The sequence below is a fragment of the Pygocentrus nattereri genome, chromosome 24 (assembly GCF_015220715.1).
Source record: "Pygocentrus nattereri isolate fPygNat1 chromosome 24, fPygNat1.pri, whole genome shotgun sequence".
NCBI classification, from domain to species: domain Eukaryota; kingdom Metazoa; phylum Chordata; class Actinopteri; order Characiformes; family Serrasalmidae; genus Pygocentrus; species Pygocentrus nattereri.
The window spans coordinates 30,277,741-30,294,980 of record NC_051234.1 but is presented as its reverse complement, the minus strand read 5'-3'; the positions used below and the strand labels follow the sequence as shown (position 1 = coordinate 30,294,980).

Genomic DNA, 17,240 nt, shown 5'->3' with positions numbered 1-17,240 from the left:
TGGGCCTGTATTGTGAGGTGTAATGGGTTCCTCAGCTAGTATAGTACATATTATAACTATGTACTGCATAAAGATAGGACATGTTAGCCCTCACAGCTTGGTAGCATTGTATGATGTGGTGGGTTTGGGGGGTTCTTGTTATATTTATGGCATTTCCAAAAAAGTGGTCCAAAAGTTTAGTGCCTTTTCGGTTCTACAACATGGTAAAATATTCGTAATACTCAAGCTTTTAATACTTGCTGTTTAGTGACTTATTATGTATACGTTTGTGTGGGTGTTAACGTCTGTGTGTGTGTATGTATATGTGTGTGTATATATATATGTGTGTGTGTGTGTGTGTGTGTGTGTGTGTATGTAGGTAAATACATATATATATGTAACTTTACAGAAGAAGGAGAAAACCTACTTTACTTTTAATGCAAGTCAATGGAACCAGACTTTTTTTTTCCTCCTATAGTCATTTTGGGCTGTTTCTTTTAGTCCATTCATCATGTAATTTACACTTGATATAAAAAAAGGTATTTTCAAATTATATCAAAAACTGAAAAATGACTTCCGACAGCAGTGAAAGATGTGTGTGTGTGTGTGTGTGTGTGTGTGTGTGTATATATATATATATATATATATATATATATATAAAATAACCTTTTCCTTCTTTCACAGCCTTTTATCTGTAAAGATGCAATAAATAATTGATTTGAATTGCATGGATCTGAAAAGAAGTTTTAACTTTAACTTTTTTGGAAAAAATAACACAGATGCTCTGAAAATTGATGTAAGCTCATGTTAATAGGGTAAAGAACAGCGATTCGCCCAAGTATCGTTTAATTTTATGCTCTTTTTTGCAATCAAAACCGACAGAAAGCTCTATGCATACTTAATTAAAGGCCAAATGCACTGTGAATATTATATGATTAGCAGAGATCTGACAGAAGTGCGCTGAGGCGCCCTTCTATGCATTTTCAGTGTGTTCAAGTATCACTTTAAAGCCATTGTTTAACATATAATGACTAGCATATTAACATAGATTTACATATTAGCACCAAGGGTGGAGTGAAAGAGGACTTTCCCGACTTTATGATCAGATGGTGGGCACTGTGAATGCCACAGTCTGTTTACTTTTTTTTTGTTGTTGTTGTTTTTTCCCTTTCCAAAATTAATCGGATATCATCGGATATCATGAACCCTTATGGATATTCAAATATCAATAATAATGCATAAGCCAAGTAGAATGCCAACCCTGCTCTTTCATAGCCTTTTATCTTTAAAGCTGCAATAAATAATTGATTTGAACTGCATGGATCTGGATAGAATTACTGTATCCTATTTAACTTTTTTGGGAAATACATGGCCAAACATTACAGACGCTCTGAAGTTTGATGTAAGCTCCTGTTAATGAAGTAAAGAGCATCATTTAAGGTATCATTTAATGTTATGCTCTTTTTTTTGCAATCAAAACTGACAGAAGGCCTTATGCACACTTAAAGGCCAAATACACTGTGAATATTATAAAATAAGTGGACATTATTTGAGATGTGAATATCTGAGTAACCACGTATTAAATAAGCTTCATGTTGAGCAAAACACGGTTTATTTATCAAAATTCGAAGAAATTCAGAGCGATGTAGATTTTATAATCGATTTCAGAGCTTCGCAAATGTTTAATTCACGTCCAGCTCCTGTCAAACTGCTGTGTTTGTGCCAATCTGTCCACATCTGCTTTCCAGTTGGTGCTTTTTTTTATTGAATTTTCCCAAAATGCACGCTGTGCACTCTTGTTTTACTATGTTCTAATATATTTTAACACAAAATGCCTTTTCATTTCTATTGAACACTGTTCTTCAACCTGAAAAAAGCATTTAAAATTAAGTAGCTTGCTCAGGATCTTCTATCGAGTCTGTGGTGGCGAGTGCTGTCCTCTATGCTGTTGCATGCTGGGGAAGCAGGCTGAGGGCGGCAGACGCCAACAGACTCAACAAACTGATCCACAAGGCCGGTGATGTTGTGGGCGTGGAGCTGGACTCGCTGACGGCCGTGTCGGAGAGGAGGACACTGTCTAAGCTGCAGGCCATTATGGACAATGGCTCACACCCACTCTACGACACGGTGATGAGGCACAGGAGCGAAATGACCACAGAGCGCCACAGGAGGTCATTCTTACCTGTGGCCATCAAACTCTATAACTCACACAGTGTGGTCCATCTGTGAAAAACTCAATACCAAACTGTTCATATGGGTAATATTAATAATTGTGTGTGCAAAAACTCAGAGGTACAATAATTTGAACTGCTTTATACTAGATGTTTAATATTTATTATCACAGTCACCTCCACTTTACTATATTCAAAAGTACTTAAATCTCGTGTACTTATTGCAATTTTTCTCTTTATCTCTGTTTTAAATTATTAAAGTGTTTATTCTTTTCTGCAATTTCCTTCTGGGATCAGTAAAGGATTCTGATTTTGTTTAAATTTGAGATAATTTGAGGGAGAATTGGCTAGAAGACTATGAAATGATGTTTTTGGGACACCCCTTTATATTATATATATGTAATATGAAATCTCACTTTAAACTCATTATGATTAACATATTAGCACCAAGGGTAGATTAAAAGAGGACTTTCCCCACTTTATGATCAGATGGTTAACACCGTGAATGCCAAAATCTATTTTTACATATTTTTTCCTTTTCCAGGGTTAATGGGATATCCGTTCATGAACCCTTACGGATACTCAAATCTCAAAATCGCTAATAATGCACATATCTAGAGTAATGAAAAAAGACTTTCCCCTTGCTGTTGAGTTCAGCCTGCACTGCCTACACACGGCATGTCTTCAGTAAACCTCAAGTTAACGTAGCACACAGAGAGCTAGTTCAGCCGTTCAGTCCCAGCAAATCTTCAGTAAGTTAGTGAAGTAGTCATTTGGCATTGGGCCTGTACTGAGGAATCTGAGTCAATATGGCAGCTATTCCACTGCTTAGTAAACCCTCAGAAAACGTCTGGACAAAGATTCCAGACTTGTATTACGTGTCGTCAGAAGATGCATCTTATTCGTCATCAGAATGTTTTGTACTCTGCATCTTCAAATATATTTGAAAGCAATAGTAGAGCAGATGAAGGGCCGGCGTGAATGAATAGAGGTTCTTGCCCATGAGGATATTCATTCTTCACTGTACTTTCACAATTAAATTTACACTCACATTGCAAGTACGCAGGCTAGTGGAGAAGATCTAGAGACTCGGTTCAGGGAGAGAATAATAGACTGAGCAAATTGGGAAGAGATACGTTTAATAGGATCCATTTATTAACACGGAGGAGCTTATTACAGCCAAATTGGCCAAAGCAGTACATTACGTTGATTTGCCAAGTAAGCTGGGATGAAGAATAAATGCTCTGAATTGTAGTCCTTCTCTTCGGAAGCTGTAGCTCAGGGTCGATATGCATAATGCCTACGAACTGGGAGGCATTCTAAAGGCTTCTTTAACATTTCGATGGGCCAAACTCTCTTTTGATGTGATGGTGGAGGCGTTTTATGAAACCTTGAGCACTTTCAGCTCAATTCATGCCTGCAGATGTGCATTGTGATTATGTAGTGCAGCTTTTCTGAATAGAAGTTAGCTTTGATATTTTACTGGATTCTGTTTAACTTTTGCTATTGGGGAAAAAATGCAGCCGAACAAAATGCGGCACAAATGAAATGCGATGTAAGCTCATGTTGATGAAGTATAGAACAGCCTAAGTATCATTTAGTTTGTGCTCTTTTTGCAATCGAAACTGACAGAAGGCTCTATGCATGCTTAATTAAAGGCCAAATGCACTGTGAATATTATATGATTAGCAAAGATCTGACCGAAAGTGCCCTTCTATGCATTTTCAGAGTGTTCAAGTATCACTTTAAAGTCATTATGATTAACATATTAGCACCAAGTGTGGATTAAAACAGGTCCTTCCCCACTTTATGATCAGATAGTTAGCACTGTGAATAAATTATATGTACATGGTTAAATTGGGCAGGAATTCTCCTGAACGTTCCTTGATTAAAAACACTCCAAAAAAAATATTCTTTACCTCAAATTAATTGAATTATGGAAAGGATTTATACACAGTCTAATGGGTTTATTTCAAAATAAGGCAATTTTGTTGATCTGACATAACCTAGCAAAAGTGGCTACACTTTATCCGCTGTCATATTTCCAACTCGACTCATTAAAGTTGAGTTACTAGTGTTGATTTAGCTTACACGTGTCCAAAAGTATGTGGACACCCCTAACAACAGGAGCAGTAACAGCGCAATCATGAAGCTGTAGACCAGGGTGGGTCGCTGAGTGCTGAAGCATGTAGCGCATTAAAATCACCACCGTCTGTTCCGTCACTCACTACAGAGCTCCAAACTGCTTCTGGAAGGAACATCTGCACAAGAGCTGTGCATGAGAAGCTTCATGAAATGGGTTTGCATGGCTCAGCAGCTGCGCACAAGCCTAAGATCGCTATGCGCAATGCCAAGTGTCGGCTGGAGGGGTGTAAAGCAAGCCCACGTATGTTGACCATATAGTGTATATTGATCCTACTTGTGTATTCTGAAGTGCTCACAGTAGCACCCAGTCGGTTTAGAACTACATTTAGCAGTAGAGAATATGGGAACGCCAGAATTAACAAAGTCAGATGGCTGGCCAAAACAACGTGCTGTAAATTTTGTAAATCCAAAAGATTTTTTTCCCTTCTTTACAGTCGACCAGATATCCATTCCTGAACTCTTTGATGAACATAAAAATCATCGTAATGCACATTCTCAGTTCAGAGGAGCTTCAGTAGGTGAAAAACTCCTAATGCTGCTTTGGGCATTTTGTTTCAAAGTGGGCAGGACAACTCAGGGATGTTCATTAACCAAGAATAATGTTGAGAGATGTTGTATTCAGTGGATATGCACTGATACACCATTCCATAAAACAGCATCGGCAGTGTTGTTAATGCATTATGAATCAGAATATAAAGTGATGAAGGCGAATTTATTATTCTGTGTGAGCAGGACGGTTCACGAAGTTCTGGAGCAAACACGGCCTCTGCCAGCGCCCTTCTCATCTCTTGGGAAAAAAAAAATCTATTAATAATAATTACATCAACCTACTGAACACCCAGCTGTGATGCTGTTGTGTGTGAAGAGTGTGAACATAGCAGTTCTCTGTGCCGTAATTGGGCATAAACTGACTGTTAGGTTAGATTTCGAGGTTGATTTAGACTCCACTCTCCACTCTGTTGCAGTTCTATTGTGTGACTAATTACAGCTGCGCAGTAGGTTGATTGACAGATTTCTTTCATGTTTGATGAATTTATTAGACGCCTGTCTCAAAAACTCTAATTTAGAAATGGTAAATTGACCTAGGAAACTTTTCATGTTTGAAAAAGAATTTCATAGAATGAAATGACCGTGTACACCTCCGTGTTTTTCCGCTCACTGTCCACTTTATCAGCTCCACTGACCGTATAGCTGCACTCTGTAGTTCTACAGTTACAGACTGTAGTCCATCTGTTTCTCTGATACTCTGTTACCCTGTTCTTCAGTGGTCAGGACCCCCATGGATCCTCACAGAGCAGGTACTGTTTGGGTGGTGGATCATTCTCAGCACTGCAGTAACACTGACATGGTGGTGGTGTTGGTGGTGTGTTAGTGTGTGTTGTGCTGGTGCAAGTGGATCAGACACAGCAGTGCTGCTGGAGCCTTTAAACACTGTGTCCACTCACTGTCCACTCTAGACACCCTTACCTTGTCGGTCCACTTTGTAGATGTAAAGTCAGAGGCGACAGCTCATCTGCTGCTGCATGGTTTGTGTTGGTCATCCTCTAGTCCTTCATCAGTGCCCACAGGATGCTGCCCACAGGATGCTGCCCACAGGACGCTGCCCACAGGACGCTGCCCACAGGACGCTGCCCACAGGACGCTGCCCACAGGACGCTGTTGGCTGGATAATTTTGGTTAGGGAACTATTCTTAGTCCACTGAGGTGTTTAAAAACTCCAGCAGCACTGCTGTGTCTGATCCACTCAGACCAGCACAACACACACTAACACACCACCACCACGTCAGTGTTACTGCAGCGCTGAGAATGACCCACCACCCGAACAGTACCTGCTCTGTGAGGATCCATGGGGGTCCTGACCACTGAAGAACAGGGTAAAAGGGTTCTGTCCACCCTTCTCACAGTGGAAGGATGGACAGAAACCCCTGTGGATGTTTTCAGATCTGAAGCAGCTTTATCTTCTCCTCTGTCTCAGAGATGAAAGCTTTAAATGCTGTTTATCTGATGGAGGCAGCTTTGGTGGTCTTCCATTCCAGTTTTGGAAAGTATTTTTAATTTTATTTCTCGTTCTCTTTCTCCTTCTTTATGATGGGGGATTATCTTCTGTCTAATCTCATCTGAAAAATGAACACCTTGCGTTTACTGTCTTGTGACTGGAATTTAAGCAAATGAAAAGCCTGAATCGGGTCTGCATGTAGTGGCCAGTGTGGCTCATATGACTGTCTCCCTGTAGAAAGCGAGAGGGGGATACAGCAGAGAGAGAGACGGCGAGAGGCAGACAGAGCGAGCTGTCCAGTGGCCCAGCACTGATCTGTGATTAGCGGAGCTTCATCCAGGGTTAATCCGGCGCTCCACCGCGGCCTCCGCTATCTGCTGCAGGTTATCAGCGGCCCCGCGCTCAGCTCTGCCACGATCTGCTCCACAGCACTGCGCACTCTGATAAAGCAGCGAGCAGGGATGTGGCTAACGCCCTGACCACAGACCGATTGAGCTTGTCTGCGTGTGTGTGCGCGCGAGTGTGAGCATGACCAGGCCTCAGATTTGCACTCTTAATTAGATTTGAACCAGAAGCAATAGAGCGTTCACTAAGACCTCTCATCTCATTATATTCATTTTGTTTAGCACGTTATTATTGGGGATATTCTTGTCTGTTTTTATTGGGATGTGTATTGTAAAGTTTTTGATCTTATGGCGAGGGTCTGCGTGTGAGCCCACGCTTTAATTTCGTACAGATATCCACACTTGTATGGAGAACTTTAAGCACCTCTGGTCAAATTGCACGGTTTCTTGATTGTGTCCAAGTTCACACATCCTCTACAGCAGGGGTCGCAACCCAAGTGTTAAGAAATGCCTTTCTGTCCTTTCAACAAAAATCAAACCAGCTTGCAAGCCACAAAATTTTATATGCATTTTACCATCTTCGCTGTAAAGGTGTCTCCGTATGTGCGTCCTAGTATAGACTTAGGAATATAACATGTAAATGAAAACACAGGCTTGCTTTGCTTTAAGCTTTAACTCAGCATTAGCTGCTTTTCTCGCATCTCCGGCAGGAAACTTTTGCTGTGGAGCTGCAACAGGGTGGTAAAAGAGCGGCTGCCGATCCCTGTTTTACAGTATTTACTACATATTTTAATGCACAGTTTACATTTATTTGTGTTCGTTTGGGTCCAACATAAGTTAAGTGATACTTTTTTGATCCCACAAACGGGGAAATCCCACCTCCGCATTTAACCCATCCGTGAAGTGAAACACCACATACACACTAGTGAACACACACACTAGGGGGCAGTGAGCACACTTGCCCAGAGCAGTGGGCAGCCCTATCCACGGCGCCCGGGGGAGCAGTTGGGGGTTAGGTGTCTTGCTCAAGGACACCTCAGTCATGGACTGCCGGCCCTGGGGAACGAACCGGCAACCTTCCGGTTACAGGGCCAGTTCCCTAACGTCCAGCCCACGACTGCCCCAAAAAAGTTTTGACCAGGGGTGCTAAAACTTTTGCATATGAATGTATACTTTAGTTTAATAATAGTTATTAGAAGTAATAAATAACTGCATCACAATTCTTCAGTATAAGGTGTTAAAAGTGTGATAACAAATTGTTGCTGTCCTTTATTATCATAACTGTTGTAAATACTGCTACATCCAGTAATTACCAGCTGTTTATTTTCTAGCAGTTATGTATTATTATTTCTCAGTGTATCCCTTATGAGAAACACTGATGAACAACTATGTGGTGTGGAAAGTCGTTTTGTTCTATGCTGTGGTTGTTATTATTTTTTGTGAATACTACGACTAATAATCAGATGTTTATCTAAACAAGACAGTAGTGATCAGTTATCAGACTAATCATCAGTGCATTCCTGATCACGTTGATAAACATGCCGTGGAAGATGTGCTGTTAAAAGTTGTTTTTATGATAATTATGTTGTTTCTGTTGTTACTTGTAATAATTACGTATCATTTATTATATTATCCTAATAGCGGTTATCAGATTATTATTACTTATTTATTAATCTTTATGCTTATTGTTTATTGCACATCATAAAAGCAATTACTGGTCATAACAGTGGTAATAATAACATTTGGCCATGCAGTCGTCTACTGTTAGAGCATTTTATACCTGCCAACACACCACAATCGTGCTAACAGTCATATAATCGATACGTATGTCGTTCAGAGAGCCATGTGCCTGTAGGTCAGTGATGATGCCTCGTATTTGTGCTTTACAGACACCTATTATATACACGTTATATACATTATACCTAAAGGCCGAGCGGTTGAGGCGATGGACTGCTAATCCATTGTGCTCTGCATGCGTGGGTTTGAATCCCATCCCCGTCGACTGAGGTTGATTTATGGAGCAGTCATGGGCTGGAGGTCAGGGATCTGGCCCTGTGACCGGAAGATAGTCAGTTTAATCCCCAGTGCCGACAGTATGTGACTAAGGTGTCCTTGAGCAAGACACCTAACCCCCAGTTGCTCCCTGGGCGCTGCGGATTGGGCTGCCCACCGCTCCGGGCAAGTGTGCTCACTGCCCCCGAGTGTGTGTGGTGTTTCACTTCACGGATGGGTTAAATGTGGAGGTAAAATATCCCTGTTGTGGGACTAATAAGGGTCTCTTAATCTTAAATTCATAGATCCTTCCCTGTGAAGGTCACTCTGACCGTCATCTGCATGGTTTTCATGACCAGAAGTTCAGCAGACTCTGCCCCGTACTGCACCTCCTCCATCGTTAATCACACCGAGCAGCAGAACCATAAATGGGGAAGCAGACAATAGTGAGCATCATGGGACGAGCTACTCCTGTGAATAGCCCTGGATACTAGTGCTCTTTAAAAATTGAACACTGCCTTTCAACTCAGTCATGGGATTTCGCAGCGCTGCTGCTGTTGAAATGTAATGAACACCATCTAGCAAATCACTGCTGTCTGAACAAAACCTCGTATCTCCTAAATGAGAGCTTCACAGGAGAAGGAAAAAAACCTACTTCACTGTTAATGTAAGTCAGTGGAACCAGATTTTTTTTCCATGTCATTCTGGGCCGTTTCTTTTGGCTCGTTTGTCATGAAATTTACACACAATGTAATGCAAATGATGTCAAAAACAATAAAAACGACAAAAATTGAGTTATGAGGTTTTGTTCTGACAGCAGTGAAGTATTACACAGAAATTTCCTTTGTCTTCGAACCAGCACAGGACATCAGCATCAGAAAGTACATCACATTTCTAACTCCTATTGTTACTCTAATGCAGGGATGCCCATAGTTTTGTGGCTTGAGAACTTTTCCAGTGGACAGGTCATCACGACCTACCTTTAAAAGCTCTGAAACTTTTTAATGCACTTCAGAGGCCTATTTTGATGTTCAGCCTTACAGGGCAGACGGCTGAGAAATCACACTAAGCTTATTCTGATGATTTGCACTGAATGGTGGCGGCTGGTTTGTGTAGTCTGGACCACGTTTTTCTCTCAGAGATCTTTTTTTTTTTTTTGCTGTTTTTGCCACATCTCGACGTTCCCCTTCTTTGGAAGTGTGTTGGCTGCTTGGCAAATCAAACAAATCCATTTAGAGTTTGACATTAAAAAATAGTCCTCCTTCTGCTCTGCGTGGAGGAGGTACGAGGTGGTTTCTTTGTGCTCGTAATAATCTTCTGAAAGATTCACTGTAGCTTACAAATGGAAGACGCTACACAAACTGGCTACTGATAAATGAAAACTTTTCTAGATTGCTAGAGAGGAACATTCACAGCAGTGCTTTAGGTGCGCTGCGGCCCAGCAGTGGCGTCTCTACGTTAGCCTGCCCCCTCTAGGTGTCACTGTAGAGCAGTGCACAACATGATCACTAACTCAGTATAACAACTAATATATATGTGTTTTTCTTCATAACTAACATTGTTGTGCATTTAGTACATATGACAATGGCAGGGCTGTCCCATACATTCCAAATATCTCCCTGTACCTGTTGTGTAAATGCCAGTAGGCTACCTATTTCTCCTAGCAGGCTTCGTTTGGTGAGCGTGGGGCCCATCAGTGTTCATCTAACCAAATGAACACTCTGCATGTTCAACGTGCCTTCAGTAACCAGCTGTGGGGCCGGATCACGTTAGCCCCATGCTGAGAGCAGACGTTTAGGTGTGGGCGTTGGTACGCAGCTAAACATTGTTCTTCATCAGTTGTGGTAGACGCTCATAATAGCCAGGCAACATAACGAGTCAAGTTGTAATAAAAGTTATGTTTGTTACCGGCCATTGGAGTAGAAATGAGAGATTTAAACATTTGGAACAGAGGATTTCAACATCATTCAGTCTGGAAAAGAATAAAAACGCTCGTCCAATCCAGGTTCAAGAGAAAAACGTGGCTAACTGTGAGTGTAGCTAAGTGTAGCTCTCCTTGCCTGCGATTGTTATGCTATCACCTAAACTCATTCTTGGATTGATGGACTTTTTTGACTAGTTTGGCCAGATGAAAGATTGTTGTCCATCTTTTATTTTCGAGCAGTGACTGTCACTAGTGAGTCATTCTGCGTTATTGCATGCTGCGTTATTCCTAAAGCCCGGAAAGCATGTTTCCCTGCTTCCTCTGCTTTGGATATGTAGTTGCAGACCACAGTAATAGTCACTTCTAGATAAATGGATTTGTAATGCCATGCTGTGTAACCAGGTTTTGTGACTCCTGCACCATGTTACGTTAATTCGTGAATTCGAGGCTTCGTTCATGGAACGCGCTTGTGTGTAGTTTCATTGACGAGTCGCTGCTGCCCCTACAGTTTATTGTGCCCCACCAGCCTTTCTGTGGCAGAGACGCCACGGCTAACGAGCAGTAAGTAGTGGCTGCATTTTACATCACTCAGTCACCTGCTTGCAGCCAGAGGCAGTAAGAAGATCGACTGGTTGATTTGTGATATTTCTAATGAAATAGATTAATAACAGGGCTTAGCCATGTGAATTCTGCTCCGAGTGTGCGCACAGGCTGTAAACCATCACTGTGCAGTGTTTTTGTAATAAAAAAAACAAAACGCATGCAACAAATGATCAATATTGGGCCAGCTCTGGGGAGCTGAGATGGATCATGTGTCAGGACCTGTCAATTAAGTGTCTTCATTTGCCAGTATTGGCTAAGCAGGTCAGAAAAGGAGGTGCTGATGGACCGGTGTCGTATTGCACAGCTGGCCACTGCTGTTTTCAATATCACGGCTGTGAAGAGAGCTGGATAACGAGGTCCCTCAAGCCCCATTATTTGGGTTTATTTGAGAAACTGTGTGTGTGTGTGTGTGTGTGAGATTGTACCTGTGGAACTCTTTTGTGTCAAATCAAGCCGACGAACTGCCAGTTTTCACCCTCCGGAACAAAAAGCCAGTTCCTTTTGTGCTCACTTTCATTTACAGCAATTAATGCAAATCTGCTTCAACACCTGTCTGCACTCTCGTGATTTTGTTTTGACTTCGTGCTTGCAGGGGGCGCGTTTAGCCCGTTTCAAGATGCCTTCATTGAACAAAGTTGGCAGGAAAATGATTCGCTTAATTCACCAAACGCATAAACAAACGGGCATCTTGGCATAATTTACGCTCACGGCAATTTGGCAAGACATCTTTCATTTCCCCTAATGTGGTCCGACTGTAACACTAGCACATTTTATTAGCTAGTGGATGAAGTCGGATAAAAGGTCTGGACTGCAGGGACTGAAACTCTTTCAGCATCATCATTCACAGAGTTTAGAATGTGCTTCTGCAATAAAAGTGGTTATGCTGAACATGAAGCCAGCGCAATGAGGACGTCATGGTTTCCTGTGCCTTATATTCACCTCCATCCACTTGTACGGATAATACTTCAGACAGTCTTAGGCCGATCTTTAGGCCTACAGTAACTACACCCCAGGACTTTCAGCTGACTCCACCCACCTCATCTTTGAAAAATGCTCAAAAATGGGAGTGGCGTGCTGGGAGGGGCGTGGAGGTGGGGCTTTGAGGGAAACCGGTGGGCTGGGCTGCTGTGGTTTTATAATTAAGTTAGCTACCACAAAATATGGAGAGAGACGGCATCACATGGCACTTTTGCAACTGAGAGTCGATGTTGACTATTTTGATGCACTACCAGCTCCATCTTTGACCAAGATCAAGATCTGATCAGGCAGTTTGTCTTAAGCCTTAACAATGCGTCTTAAGCCTTGCGGGGCAGTTGTGGGCTGGAGGTTAGGGGGAAAAAGTGGGCGAAGAGAAGAAAAAACTGGCGAGATGGCTGAACAAGAGACCAAAGAAACCCACAAATCTGAGCATTTTCTCTTAACAAACACACTAGGCACCGTTTTATCTTCGTTTAACATCGTTTCAGTGTATTTTGATCATTTTCTTCATAACGTGCAAAAAATCCCTAATAGCAGGCTAATGTCTCGATAGCTAGCTAGCTAACTTTCTCTTCCACCTTAAATAGTCCAGCAGTTCTGACGCCTGAAGCACCAGAATGTAACTGCTGTAACATTTAAGGTGGAATGGGGCAAATTCGAATCAAGAAGCCGGTCAATATCTGACTTCAGCTTCAATATCACTGAAGAATTATCGGTGGGTAAAAATAAATCATTTTCTTATACCCCCTTTTCTAAAATCGTATGATGCCTCAAATGTAACTGTAGCCCAGCAGTGAGGTTGCTGAGCTTTTCCTCTGTGCTCTGGACCATCTCCACCCTGCCAGAGCATGTCTTTGGAAGCACATTTACTGTTTGAGTGTGCGCTGCTCATTCTCTGGAGGCCAGAAGGTCAAGGCCAGAGTCTTTCTTTGCACTTACAGCCCATGTTTACCATGTCGCTGTGCCTCTGCGGCCCATTGAGCGGCAAGGTTTTGACTACTGTTTCCATGGGCTGACCTTGATGTAAAACAGCAGACCACAAACACTGTGTTTTTAGCTTTTCTCCCTCTTTCCTGCTCAAAGAATTCCCGGAATTGGGAAACTGTGAACGCAGAAGAGTGATGTCTGTTGTGCAAATTCTGCTAAAAAGCATCTTTGAGGGTGAAAATTGTTCAATTAATTATTATTTATATATCATTTATAAATATAATTTATATATTCTTACAGAATACTTCCCTGCAGGAAGTAAGCTCAGAATTGCTACATATTTGGGGGGAAAACATGGATGTCTCAATGACATTGAGCATTGTTAGCAAAAAGCTATCCAGCTTAGGGTAAAGAGATGAGTCCATGATGTATTTACCTTCTCAGAACAGCAGACTTTTTTTTTTAAATAACTTTCCTAATCCCACAACGGGGAAATGCCACCTGCGCATTTAACCCATCCGTGAAGTGAAACACCACATACACACTAGTGAATAAACACACACACTAGGGGGCAGTGAGCACACTTGCCCGGTGCGGTGGGCAGCCCAATCCACGGCGCCCGGGGAGCAATTGGGGGTTAGGTGTCTTGTTCAAGGACACCTCAGTCATGGACTGTCAGCACTGGGGATCGAACTGGCAACCTTCTGGTCACAGGGCCAGTTCCCTAACCTCCAGCGCACGACTGCCCCCTTCATACTCAATGTCATAGATTTGACAAGCAGATGTCATTTAATTATACCCTGAACTTGGAGTTGAGCATACCATTCTGGCTTTCCAAGAGGATTTCCATTCCCAGATGGCCATTTTCTTGGAATTTTTGACCTCCAACTAGTAAAAATCATTGTTACAAACGGGGATGCTGGAGCCTATCCCAGCAGTCTTCGGGCAGAAGGCAGGATACACCCTGGACAGGCCGCCAGTCCATCGCAGGGCGACATCACTTAATGCTTTTTTGAAAAGGTGAGTCTTTTTCAGCTTTTGGACGTGGTCCAAATGGGCGAAGGAAATGCTGGCAGCTTGTGTAAAGTGCACCACAGTGTGGGGAAAACACGTTTACAGAAAACGGTCTTAGCTTTCTGTTGAATGCATATCAAAACTACAGTTATGACCACAATGATTAGCACCCCTGAATTTGACATAGTTTACAGTATCTCCGATATAAACATGCGTTGTGAAACATCTTTAGCCAATATACACTCATGTTCAATACTAAGGGTAAAAAGTAAAAATAAAAAAAGTTAAAGGTAAAAAGCATAAAAATGAAAATATAGATATGACACAGTTATTGGCATCCCATTGATGAATTCCATTCAAATTAGGCCTTATTAGATTCACCTGTGATGAAGCAGGGCTCACATGACTTGAAGTAACCAATGAAGGATGGCTGTGGTGCTTTAAAAAGACTTTTTGCAAGGATGAAGGCGCGAGCAGTCTGAGAGCATCAGTAGTGCCATTATCTCTCAACACAAGAATGGTAAAGGGTACAAAGTCATCGCGAATGTCCTTGCCATCCCTCTTTCAACAGTGTGTAGTGTAATTTGGAGGTTTATTGCTCATGGAACTGTTAAGATCCTCCTAGGATGTGGGTGAAAAGAGGGGAAATTGGTCTGAAAAGAGTCTTTGAGAACTGTGGAAAAAACACCATGTGTAACATCCGAAGAGCTAAAGGCGACCTGGAGTGGTCTGGAGCGATGGTTTCAACCCATACCATATGCCACATGCTAAACCAAGAAGGACTTTATGGGAGATGGCCAAGAAAGACTCCACTGCTGGAAGAAAGACACGACTGTCTTTACTCAAATGTACTTTTTTTGTGGACTGATGAAACAAAACTAGGCCTCTTTGACAGCAAAGACCAGCCATTTGTCTATAGGAGATGAAATGAGGCTTATAAGCTAAAGAACACTCTACCTACAATGAACCATGGTGGTGGATCCATAATGTTGTGAAGCTGCTTAGCGGCTTCAGGTCTTGGAGACCTCAACCAAACTGAAAGAATAATGAAATCAGAAGATTAGCAAATTATTTGAGAGTGGAATGTGCTACCTAGTGTAAGGAAACTAGGTTAGGTTGAAGATCATGGATTCCTCAGCATGATAAAGACCCAAAGCACACAAGAAAAAGCACAACAGAGTGGTTGCAAAGGAATATGTGGACTGTTTTGAACTGTCCAGCAATGAGTCCTGATCTCGTCTCTGGTGAAAGTCTTTGGAGAAGGATCTGCCATGAGGAACAGACACCCGGCAAATGTCAAAGAGCTTGAAAAGTCTGCAGTGAAGGAGTGGACAAAACTACCAGCTACCAAAATTGTTTGGAGGACATTAATACTGTCCATGCCATGTTTTGTTTCTATTCTTTAAAGTCCATCCATTAAAATGTTCTAATGAGAAAAAAGATGGTACATTTTCATTTATTTACGATATTATAATTTTTTCTTTTTTCAAAAAGAAAAGGGTGGCAATAATGTTGACCAGAACTGCATAAGTCTGAAAGTTATCGCACTTTGGCCTGTGAATTTCTTGATAGCAGCGAAGTCTTCCATAAGACTTCTCGCCGTTATATAAGTGCTCGCAGCTTCGGGGAGAGTAAGTAGGGTTGGGAGACGTTTAGCAATAAAGAGGATTAGAAAGTGAAGAAAAATGGATTAGGATTAGAAATAGTTCTTGTATTTCTTTTTCTTTTTTTTTATATTTTTGAAAAGGAGAAATTACTGCCACTATAATAAAGCCGTTATTCAAATCCGCCCTCAAATGGGCATTAAGGAGTCACCTTCAAATAGCACTACTTTTCTTTCCCAGTGAACACTTGGCCATAAGCTCGGACATTATTGTTGATAGTGGTCATTATTTTTTCTGACGCTTCAAGTGAAAGCGGAGGAATGGTTTCTTGTTCCGAGTTTCACGGCGTGAGCCGCGGACAGAATTCCAAAACTGAAACAGCAAAAAAGCGAGCAGGAACATTAATATCACTCATTTCTGCTGTCTTTCTCTCCAACGTCCGCAGAGCCGTCTTCATCCGCCTTTCGGACCAGTAATGTTCCTAATAAATAATGATGTGTGAAGTGAGGACTCGGCATGCGCGACAGTCAGATGTGAGCATTAAAATGAACAGGCAGTTACTATCTGTCAGCATCATTGCTGTCAGTTCATAGAGGCTCACTATTTTCATTATACTCTCCAACTTTCTCAATTGATCATGACTGCTTGCAGCTTTGGAGTCAAATCTACAGCAGTGTTGTGAACTGATTCCGGTGGATGTTTGTTCTGTGTCTGGCTGGTAACGTTTTCCCCTCTTTCCTTCTCTTTTTCCAAATCCCACGGCACCCAGGGTTCATCTGTGAGATGTTTAGGATCTGTACGCATCCCAAGAGCAACACATCCTTGTTTCAAATGACCCGAGTAAGGGAGAAAAGACTGGACGCAGATGTTTGACAGCTTCTAAAGTGGTCCAGCAGCAAAGTCTTCAAACTGAGGTTCCTGAATGATTCTTGGCTTCAGGAAACGTCTTTAATTGGAACCAGGTTCTTCACACATTACAAATGGTTCTACATTCACTGAGAAGTTCTTCAGACAAGCAAGTTTTTCTTCTGCGATATCAAAAATACATTTGATGAGAAGGACGTTGACCAGTCACATGCATGTGTTTGAACACCCCGGAACAGATGAGCTGTTTTGTTGATTTTCCAGGTGAGAATAAGTTAACACACCCTCTACAGGGAACCCAAATATGCAAATTTAAGTACACAATGTCTATTTATTTGCAGTTGACAAAACAATGAAACATATGTGCCATAAATTTTGCACAAGCCACATTTTATTTTATTTTTTTCTCAATAGTTAAATTCTGAGTTAAAATGATCTATTAACTAATTTTCACTTCGAAAATCAGCCCTAACGTGTCTTTGAGCTTGAGACTGATCTGAGCAGACTGGGCTATCAAAGACCTCCAACACTAGCCGGGTCTTTTGTGTTAGTGATGTAAAGCCTGTGCTTTAAGGCCTCAAGCTTCATGCCACTGGTGAAGAGTTGTGAAGAGACAGGCCGATTTCTAGAGAAAAGTCCTGCAAACGACCCTCTTAGGTTCTTTCGCCCTGCATAGTGTTCACTCCATCTGCTTTTTTG

General features: G+C 41.8%; 1 long non-coding RNA gene across 1 annotated transcript in view; it reads left to right on the top strand.

The window, feature by feature from the left end:
* Nucleotides 1–16,921, top strand: part of LOC108434950 — a 72,093-nt gene extending 55,172 nt beyond the window's left edge. The window contains exon 3 of the long non-coding RNA XR_001858407.2: nt 16,447–16,921. This is a non-coding gene — a long non-coding RNA (uncharacterized LOC108434950). The remainder of the gene's footprint in view (nt 1–16,446) is intronic.
* The last annotated feature ends 319 nt before the right edge of the window (nt 16,922–17,240 follow it).